Source organism: Berghia stephanieae, chromosome 13 (assembly GCF_034508935.2).
Source record: "Berghia stephanieae isolate SIO BIC M18660-M18661 chromosome 13, UCSD_Bste_1.3, whole genome shotgun sequence".
NCBI lineage: Eukaryota > Metazoa > Mollusca > Gastropoda > Nudibranchia > Aeolidiidae > Berghia > Berghia stephanieae.
Window position 1 is genome coordinate 32875253 of NC_088372.1, and position 10228 is coordinate 32885480.

A 10228-nucleotide genomic window follows, 5' to 3' on the forward strand; every position below is an offset into this window, starting at 1 on the left:
TACCGACCAAACATCCATCGGGGTACTGAGTGAATGTCCATTTGGTTACAAGTTGATCCAGAGTTGAATCTAACAAGCGATCCACTGAGACAACGGGAATGGAAAGGGCTCCTCCACGAACTAACCAGGCTGAAGAAACCTTAACGCCGCCACCAGCCACATCCAACCACATAAGAACCCCATTAAACAAATCGAGCAGCCGATGATATGGGATGAAATAAACTACCCATAACCTAACTTTTATTAATTTAAAAACACTTTTTTTTTCTTTTGGCTAATTATGTATTTTTAACTTGTTATTGTGTGAGGCTATTCTGTTGATTTATATTAAAGTATTTCTGCTTTAACTGGGATTAATACTTATCCTCTGAACCTATATATCCCTATATAACGTGCCAATAATCTACCATAACTTCTACTACCTATTTTTTTAACTTAAAAAAAACATTCTTACTATCTGTCGAGTTGTCAGGAACTTTATTCCGACTATAACAGGGTAGAAAGTGGCACCAAACATCGTTTGGTCTATGGGGAAACTATCTGACTCCTATTTGTCTGATCCTACTTGCCACTCTCCTACATAGACTCGACAAACGGAAATACGAGTGAGTGTGAGAATGAATAATCTGAATACTGAATGTCTTCTACGACACTAAATGCAATCTAGTCCATGATACATTATAAGTGTTATGTTGTATAATCATCGACCCTGCTGAATAATTTTGTCTTTTACATTGAGCCATGTAAATACAATGCAATTTTCTGGGTTTTTTAAAAAATTAGTAGTAGCAGTAGCGTATGGCTACACCTCCAAATTCATTTCGTCAACCCAGCTTCGAAAGTCTTTCTCCGCCCTGAGGACGGTTTCATACCTACCTTTTTTGAATTAATAAAGTTCATATTATATTATCTTATCTCATACCACAAGACCATGGATCTCTCTGGATTGCAATGTGACCTTTCATCAACATTGTTGTCGCACATTAAAGGGTGTCTTTCTCGGGCTACCTTGTGATTAAAAAATAATCAACTTCTGAACACATTGAAAGATGTTGAAGCACTCGTAACAGGACTGACAGATAGTGGAAGGCAACCGATGCAAAGTGATATTGATCTCTTAATTTCATGGGTTGTTTCCCATTACGAGCCTTCCCATTAACCATGTGACGCGTCACGTCATCAGGCGTCAGTTCAGTCAGCGCAGTTAGTAGGATGCGGTACAACACCGCAAATAAATGATCTATAGCAAGGCGAGTGTCCAAGGCCACACAGCCCTGTGGAGAGTTGAACTCAACACCTTTCAGATAAGAATCAAAGTCTATACCACTGAGTTACGCCGACCCCTTACCATGGCGCACGTTAAAAAAAAAGACTGAAGAAGGGACAAAAAAAAAAAATAATAATAATAAAATAAAATATAAAGGCAATTTTAATTGTAGTAAATGAAAGGTTTATCAGTACAAACAGCTATGTGAATGTGGTCTCGTCTTGTGACACTCGCTTTCGGATTCAAAAGTCCAGGGTTCAAGTCACACGCTGAGAGGCGCATAGTTGATTTAATTTAATTACTCACTTTCTCTTATCGCACTTATGTATAAAATGAGTACCTGGTTGTTATCGCTGCTGTCTATGTCGAATTTCTTTTTTAAATATCGCACAACAGGCGTCATGTCTCGTGATACGTGTCATTGCTGTTAGATAAGGACCCTTATAAAGCCCTTTGAGCATTAAAAAAATGTGGATAAGCGCAATTCAAACACTCAAGTTAAAAAGAAAAGACAAACAAAAAGAAAGAAAGAAAAAGAGGAAGAACTGGGTTGAGTTTGAAACTTGAAAGGTATATGGTCAAAGGGAAACAACCCATGAAATTACGTTGGCTTTATGGAAGCGATCGATACTCATGTTTTCGTCGTCGATCACATGATTTATTGCTGAACAACGATTGGACATTTCTTGATAAATGTAAACACCCTGCTTTGTTAATGAAAATTGCAAAACAAATCCATGAGCAAAATGACCAATAGCCACTTTGATAACCGCGCCTCTCGGACAGTCGTCATACTGTGAACAATGGCAGTGATTAGTTGACATATCAAAAACTATATAGTTTTTACTACCGATGGAATGTGTCTAAGTAAAATACCCACTGTTCTACATCTTGATCAATAGAACCAACGCAAAAAACTATGTGTAAATTCAAACGTTTCTATTATGATCGAGAAAATAAGTGGATAAACTCTATATGCATATGCTGAGGTAAAAAGAAAAGAAAAGAAAGTTGAGGTTAAAAAAAAAAAAAAAAACACTTGATATGCTTTATGGTCTAAGGGAAACAACCCACGAAATTACGGGGACTATATTACTTTATACTGTTTGCCTCCCTTTATCTTGTACTGAACGGCTCTACAATTCAAACAAAAAAAAAAAAAACCCCCAAACAAACACACCAAACAAAATCCCAAAATTTGAGTGTTTATATAGCGCAATATCCACGAAACGTGTTCAAAGCGCTTTATGAAGGGTCTGAACCCAATAGCAACACGCAGAACGAGGCATGACGCCTTTAAGTTTTAAGTGATTATCACATTTATCTTATTCTTATCGGTGGAGACAAGGTACTCATTATAAGGATAAAAAAATGTGAGTAAATAGCTTCTCCATGGACTCCACTTTGTGCTGATCAGAGCCGGACTTGAACCCGGTACCTACCGGTCCGAAGGCGAGTGACATACCACTTGTACTACAAAGCTACACGTTTTATCCACGACAGAATTCATATTATTGACTTTATCTAGAATATTCCATAATATTTCTGACTATCCATAATTTCTGTTCACTTTACCTGGGTATGTGTGAAATCTACTATCCCACATAATTGTAAACGTTTTTTAACATTGAGATAAGTAAAATGGATATGATATATGTAAGATTTAGTCCATCTTCACGGAAACTCTGAGCGTCGCAAAGTTGAGTCCTTGGAAAAGACTATTACTCACATGTCTAACCGTAAAACGAGTAAAATGGTCCTCGTCTCTATATAATCTCCCTATAGGCGTCATGTCTCGTCCTACACGTTGACGTTGCTATTGACTTTTAATTATACATCTAGAATTAGAATGCTTTAACTATCCAATTTTCTTCCTTTTTACTGGCACTGATATGACCTAAATGTGTTGCAAGCGCCGTAAAACCATTAAAAACAATTTTAATCAAACAGAGGTTTAACCCTATTTTCATACTAAAATAGAAAGTCCTATTTCGTGATTTGGGGTCCATTTGCCCCCCCCCCCCCCCCCCCCCCCCCCTGACTTGCGAAAAGAAAAATACTAGAAAGTCCTATTTTCTTATTTGGGGGCCATGTGACCCCCATGATTTTACTATGGAAAATTCAGTTAAAATAATATTTTCTCATTAAATGTATGGGGTTAAAACATGTTGTTGTTTTTGTTGTGACATCATGCATCTATTTATTTAGTGCCATAGTCGTGTCAATATGATCCACAACTTACTGGTAGATGGCATCTACAATAATTGACTAAGTTAATTTTGTTTCCTGTTTGCTGTCCAATATGATGAGCGCCAGTTTCAGTTACCTACTTTTTCATCAACTCTAATCAAGAAACATCCAAGTAAGTACTGACTCTTTACTTTTTTTTCATTAGAAATGTGACGAATGAAGATGATTCTTATACTTATCCATGTAATAAAAATGAATTGATAGTAGATCTATCATGAATTTTCTGATTGTAGTACTAGCTAGAATGAATCGCCAAATATGAAATGATGAAACAATACTGGATAAATGAAAGTGTTAATATTCAATTTAATGTTTCTTACAATACTTGCCTTACTTTCGTGTCTTGCTTATCTTTTCTTATTGTGTGTACCCCACCTTAACATAACATATAACATATGGTGTAGGGCGACATAGGATAAAATCCTTTGAATACCCTTAATATTAAATTGATTGAAAGATTACAATAATGATACACGTGGTAAAGATAGTATAACAACTTAAATGCACTCATGTATGTGTGATGTACAAACATATATCTTTAACCTTGACATACAAAGCACACACACACACACACACACACACACACATTCATACATACACTCATACATCCAAACATATAGAAGATGGACATAATAAGGTAACAATGCATGATATTTGCATACAAGATTGAAAGGCGTGTCAACAGCAGTGCAAACAAGCATCATTCGTCATATATAAATCCTTCCCACATATTTGTTTGTAAATTCTTATAAGAAAAGTGATATATTTTCTAGTACCGTTTTTCAATATCAAGGTGAACTAAATTGATAGCTTGAATGACTATGTTATATCTCAGCCATAGTGTCATGAATTTGCTTACTAAATGGTTTGTATGTTGTTTTTTGTTTTTTTTAAAATCAGCCATCCGTTGTGTGGTCTAAATTATGCTGCACTGGGCTGGGCCTAATAAAAATTATTATTATTATTATTATTATTATTATTATTATTATATTATTATTATTATTATTATTATTATTATTATTATTATTATTATTATTATTATTATTATTATTATTATTATCATTATTATTGAAAATTGTGAAATGAAATGAAAGAAAGAGCTTCCTTTGTTGAAATCTTTAGTATTTTTTCTCTAGTCAGTACTGACCAATATGTGCCAGCGCCTGAGTACTAAATAAGAGGTACCACCGGCAATTGATCAGTACTGTCGAACACAGGGCCTGTTCGTCAGTGCTGACAAAGACCTTTTCGAACTTATTCGTCACTACTGGATTATTTCATTAGTAATAAAATTATATAAAAAATCCCAGGCCAACTTATCCCATGACTGTTAGTTACACTTAGACAAATTTGATTTACGTTTAACGTGTTAGGCAATGGAATGACTCTCGTTGTTTTATGCCGCCATAAGATTCTTGTTATTTTATGTTGTCCATTCTATTTATGTATTTGTTTTGTTGGGGTTTTTTTTTGTTATGTTTTTTTTTTAAATAGTTTTTCGTTTCTTTTGTTTTGTTTGTTTTTGTTTGCTCATTCAGCCCACGCCAGCTTGTTGCTGGTTTCAGTTCTAAATTCATAATCGACGACCCAAGAAAGAGCAAATTTATTATTGTCAATTATTCTAATACTGGTATAGGCATGTCTTGACAATTTCCAAGATCATCTATTTGGAATGAATAGATTATAAAAGGATCCGTGAGGCGTGTAGATTTTGAACCTTTACATAAGAGTTAGGGAACATAATGACAATCGTTCAAGCGTAAGAAAAACATCCAGTTTGAAAGTCATGAAAATTTGTTACTTATTTCCTCTAAACTTGTCGGGCTGATTGAAAATGTTCAAAATTGATTTTATGCACAAAATCTATTAAACTTGTGTTGAGTTTTAGTGTTTTATTAAAGAGAATGATCAAAATTTGTTAAACTGACAAAATCTATAATTTCACATGTAATGACCAATCGTTTTACTGTTAAATCCATTTGGCTATTTAGTTAATTCAGATATAATACTGTTTGGAAGTTATAGGTGACATATGTTGTGAAAAGACTTCCCAGAATATCGATGGTTGCGGTTTGGATACGATAATATATAATGTCATGGGGGCCAAATTACCCCCAAATCAGGAAATAGTACTTTCTGTATTTTTCTCTTTAAAAGTCATGGGGGCCATTTGGCCCCCAGATCGGAAAATCTCAAATTCCAAATGAGCGTGTCAGTGTGAGTAACCTATGCACGTGACAAGCATGAAATTTGGCATGGTCATGGACCTCCTGATTTTAGGCAAAGTCACCAAATTTCATGTCTCTGCGTCAAAAATTGGCCCCCAAGTATGAAAATAGGGTTAACTGTACTATCCAGACTATACAAGTTCATGGTTACAAATCGTTTTGTGTGATGGTCCGTATAATATAGTAGTATGCGCTTGGCTTAGAAGCACACAACATTGCCATCCGGAAGTATAACAGACCAACTTTTGTATAACCTTGAACGTTTATAGATGGCAAAAAAAAAAAAAATTTAAAAAACAATAACAAAGACCTGTTTGACGTCATCTTCATTCTATCTATACACTGCGGCTGGCGAATCTGACGCCTGGTTTATTCCAGACTCCCTTTGGAATGGAATAGACAAGAGCCTAAAGATCAATTTCCTGTTGGAAATTAATATTTATAAAAATATTTTTAAAAGACTAAGGCACATTCTTCACACCTGACTAGAGTAAATTGCGTCAGGGTTCCAGTCACGAGCACGCTGAGTCCTTGGAAAAGGCTCTTTACTCACACTCTTTCACTGTACTTGAGTACCTGGCCGTTAAAGGTGTTGTCTCTGTCCGAACCCCCCCCCCCCCCCCCCCCCCCCCGTAATGTCGCCTTACAGTGCCTGCTCCACTCGCTTTTCTGAAAATTGATATTGAACCCCAATGTCGGAGCTTACTCAATGTCTCAATCGTCTCTCTGTTATATAGGCTACATTATGTCTGTGTTGAGGAATTGAGCTTTAGTATTACTGTTGGCTTGTAAACAAACTTCGGAGAGTTGGTGTCTTGAACCCGTGACCTCAAGAAGTCGGAAGAGGGCCCCAGGATAGGCACTACCTTTGAATTGAAACCACTATTTGAGTGGTGGATGGCGTCCCTCTCACGGCCAGGCGGAGTTGTCGTAACAGTAAGGTCCAAGGTTCGAGCTCCAATCACCACGAAATTTTTATTCTGTTATTATCACTATTTGTAGTGCAGGGCAGGAAATAATTTTACGCGACAGTAAAGGCATAAATGTGAGTCAAGAGCCCTATTCAAGTACTCAGCTTTGCACCTCCCAGCAGTGGGGAAGGAAGGAAGGTAGATAGATAGATAGATAGATAGATAGATAGATAGATAGATAGATAGATAGATAGATAGATAGATAGATAGATAGAGAAAGAAAGAGAGAGAGAGAGGGAGAGAGAGAGAGAGAGAGGGAGAGAGAGAGAGAGAGAGGAAGAGAAAGGGAGAGGGAGAGAGAAAGAGGGAGAGAGAGAGAGAGAGAGAGAGAGAGAGAGAGAGAGAGAGGGAGAGAGAGAGAGAAGAGAGAGAGATGATCTCCCACTATTTACAGATATGTATAAATCATACATCTGACTGCTTCCCTTCCGAACGATTATCCCAGCCGGGGCCTGTGTCTGTTCTTTATCTACTAAGTGTGCTTCATTTATAGTGGATAAAGTCTGCCTTGCTGTAAGTCAACCGACGGTGTTGGCTTATCGGGATCCCGCTGTACTGCTCTGCTCGTCCAACTTACCACAATTAGACCATTATTCCATTTTCATCTACATATATGTAACATGGAAATTCTTCTTTAGGGTCAATTTTATGGGAAGACCACCCCTCTCCACCCCCACCCCCGCCACTATAAATGGGGTAGTCAAAAATTTCTAGATCTACGATTAAAATCATACGAGAAAAGGTAAGACAAAGGGGAATGGCTAAATAGGAGACAGATGTAGATTGCTAGAGCACACGATCAGTATTAGTGTACTTAGTTTGAGATTAACTAAGTCTCATCCAGACACAAGCATAGGTCTCTACCAAAGGGAATACACTCAAATGTTTATAAATCATGATGATTAAAAAAAAAAACAGTACAAAAGAGATAGATTTTTCCAGAAATATAAATTCCCTCCCAGCCAAGGAATCCGGCTGGGGCCAGGGCAAAACCAAATTATTTTATTCCAAGACAATGATAGAAAGCAAGTTGGAAAACAAGACATAAGGAGATAGAAGATACACTAATTGCCTCCCTGCCCACGACGGGAGAACAAAAGATCCCGCCCAAGAATACATCTATTATTAAATTAATATAAGTAATCGCAAAGCAGTTGGTAAAGGTTGTCAGCTTTATTGTTAAGGCAAATTAAAATAATACACATTGTTTTCAGCATGACAATAATAATAATAATAATAATAATTAATAATAATAATAATAATAATAAACCTTAGACGGTTGCGTTATCCAACATTGATTGGAAATGAGTCAAAAGTCAATGAAGAAGTGACACTGGTCGGTTATAAGAATGTGTAGATATTGACATAGCACACGGATAATAACATTGACATTGAACTCAAAATAATAATGTAGAAATGGGCAATTAAAATAGAGTCTAAAAATCCAAAATGCATTTTTTTTCTTTAGAATATATCTATGATTAAAGAATGGCTTTCCGGTTGTATCTCATAAAAAACAGGTTGCATAAATTCATATATTTTTTTATTTATTATTATCATTTTATTTTTTTTGAGAAATAATAAACTCACTGAATAACAATATATGAATATATGATAAGCGTAATGATTTCATGGCGTTATAAAATTTTATTTTCCTATTTAAAAATTTAATTTGGTGTTTGGAGTTTATGACACGTTGATATGGCCTTTGAACGTACTTGAACAGCAAATGTCAGAAGAAACTCATTGATTCGCTACACAGCTTGACATTTAACACGGTGGTTTAAAAAATAACCCCCCAAAAAAACTGATGAGAATTCGGCGTTAACGTTAACACACATTCGTGTTCCCATCAATAATTCATATCATTTCAATGAGTTCATGTTTTCATCTCGCATATTTTATATTTCAGTAGAGTAATATTTTTTAAATGACTAGACGTCTATCCGCTGTTTTGGTTTTGGTTTTATTCGAAACTTGGTGAAACGAAATTTACGTCAAAACAGATAGTCGTAAAATGAAGGTGGTAATGGTAGTTGTCATCATTGTCACGCTGTGTAGATGTAAGTCATGACATTTGACCCCGTTGAGGTCACCTGAATACAGTGGTTTCTATAATAAATATCACTGATGATTGAAATGATGAAACATTTCTAAATGATGCATTATGGGTATTTACGAGATGAAATGTGTGAATGGATGGTAGATACACGTCGTATAGATAGAATGCGCTTGGCCAAGGAGTTCACAACATTGCCATCCGGAAGTATAACGGACCAACACACAAACTCTGTGTAACCATGAACTTTTACAGTCTGGTTAATACAGTTTAGTGAGAACAACTCACAAACGCGGATGGCAAAAACAATAACAAAGGCCTGAGTGACGTCATCTGCATACTATCTATAAAATACCCTGCTGGCTTTCTTGGTTTGGTTGGTTTTGGGGGTTTCCTGATAAGCAGTTTTATATTCACACCAATAGGTGCGTACTGACATAAGTTGTAAGTTAACACTGATGCTGTGTCGCTCTCTTACTCTTATTCCAATTCCCCTTTTGCTCCTAAGGGTGTTTAAACAAAAATGAAAGAGAAAAAGAAAGTAGAAAAGGAAACGGAAATATAAAATGACCAATGTAAAGTGTTTGCTGTAGTAGTAGGTATGTATATCATTAAGTATAAAATAAGCATTGAAATAGTTAAATGATAGCGTCAACTACTTTCTAAATACAAATAAAATGTAAAAAAATATACGTTTTCCACTGATCTTAAGAGGTAAAAATGTAACTTAAGTTTTAAAATAATATTTTTTTTTTTTTTTAAATGGATGGAGAAAGATAGAACTTTTGTTGTTGTTATAATATTATGAATAATGGCAATTATATTCAAATCAGTTTTTTTTTTTTAAATGACTGAAATATTGTCAAACAACAAAACTGAAATCAAAGGGATGAATAATAATAATACATGGATTTGGGTTTTCATTTTATACCTAAGTATAATTTGGATAATTTCCCAGTCCCATAAAGCAGACATTTCATAAATTAATTTTAAAAAAGGAGTGACAAAGATCCGATTTGCAATGAAACACAAGCAGTTGAATTCCTTCTTTACCGACGAGGTGTCTAGAGGGTTTTAGCGCGATGCAGAGCTGACAGAAAAGTGGGAGTGATATCGAACCATAGAAATAAACGAATTAGAACGAGCAATGAATAATAATAATATATCAAAAATAATCTATGGTGGTAATACCAGGTACATAACAACACGCGCCATTATCTTAAAAGCTGCGAGTTCTTTATGTTGATTTGTTTAGAAAAACAACAATCCTAAATGTCACATGATCCAACACTCAACAATGACTCTTTCTTTTCAGCTCCTGCTAAGTGGTTTCTTAAAATTTTTAATGGAATTTTCTTGGTTATAATAGTGTATTTATATTGCTTTTTTTTTTCCAAACACAACTGATGGTGGAAACAATTTTCTTTTCAATTTTCAACAATAAAAGAAAACA

General features: G+C 35.4%; 1 protein-coding gene across 1 annotated transcript in view; it reads right to left on the bottom strand.

The window, feature by feature from the left end:
• Nucleotides 1-7874: 7874 nt before the first annotated feature.
• Nucleotides 7875-10228, bottom strand: part of LOC144959049 (uncharacterized) — a 48850-nt gene continuing 46496 nt past the window's right edge. Inside the window, exon 2 of the mRNA XM_078891395.1 lies at nt 7875-10228. This exon is cut by the window's right edge and continues 2217 nt beyond it. The gene's annotated coding sequence lies outside the window, so the exon portion shown is untranslated.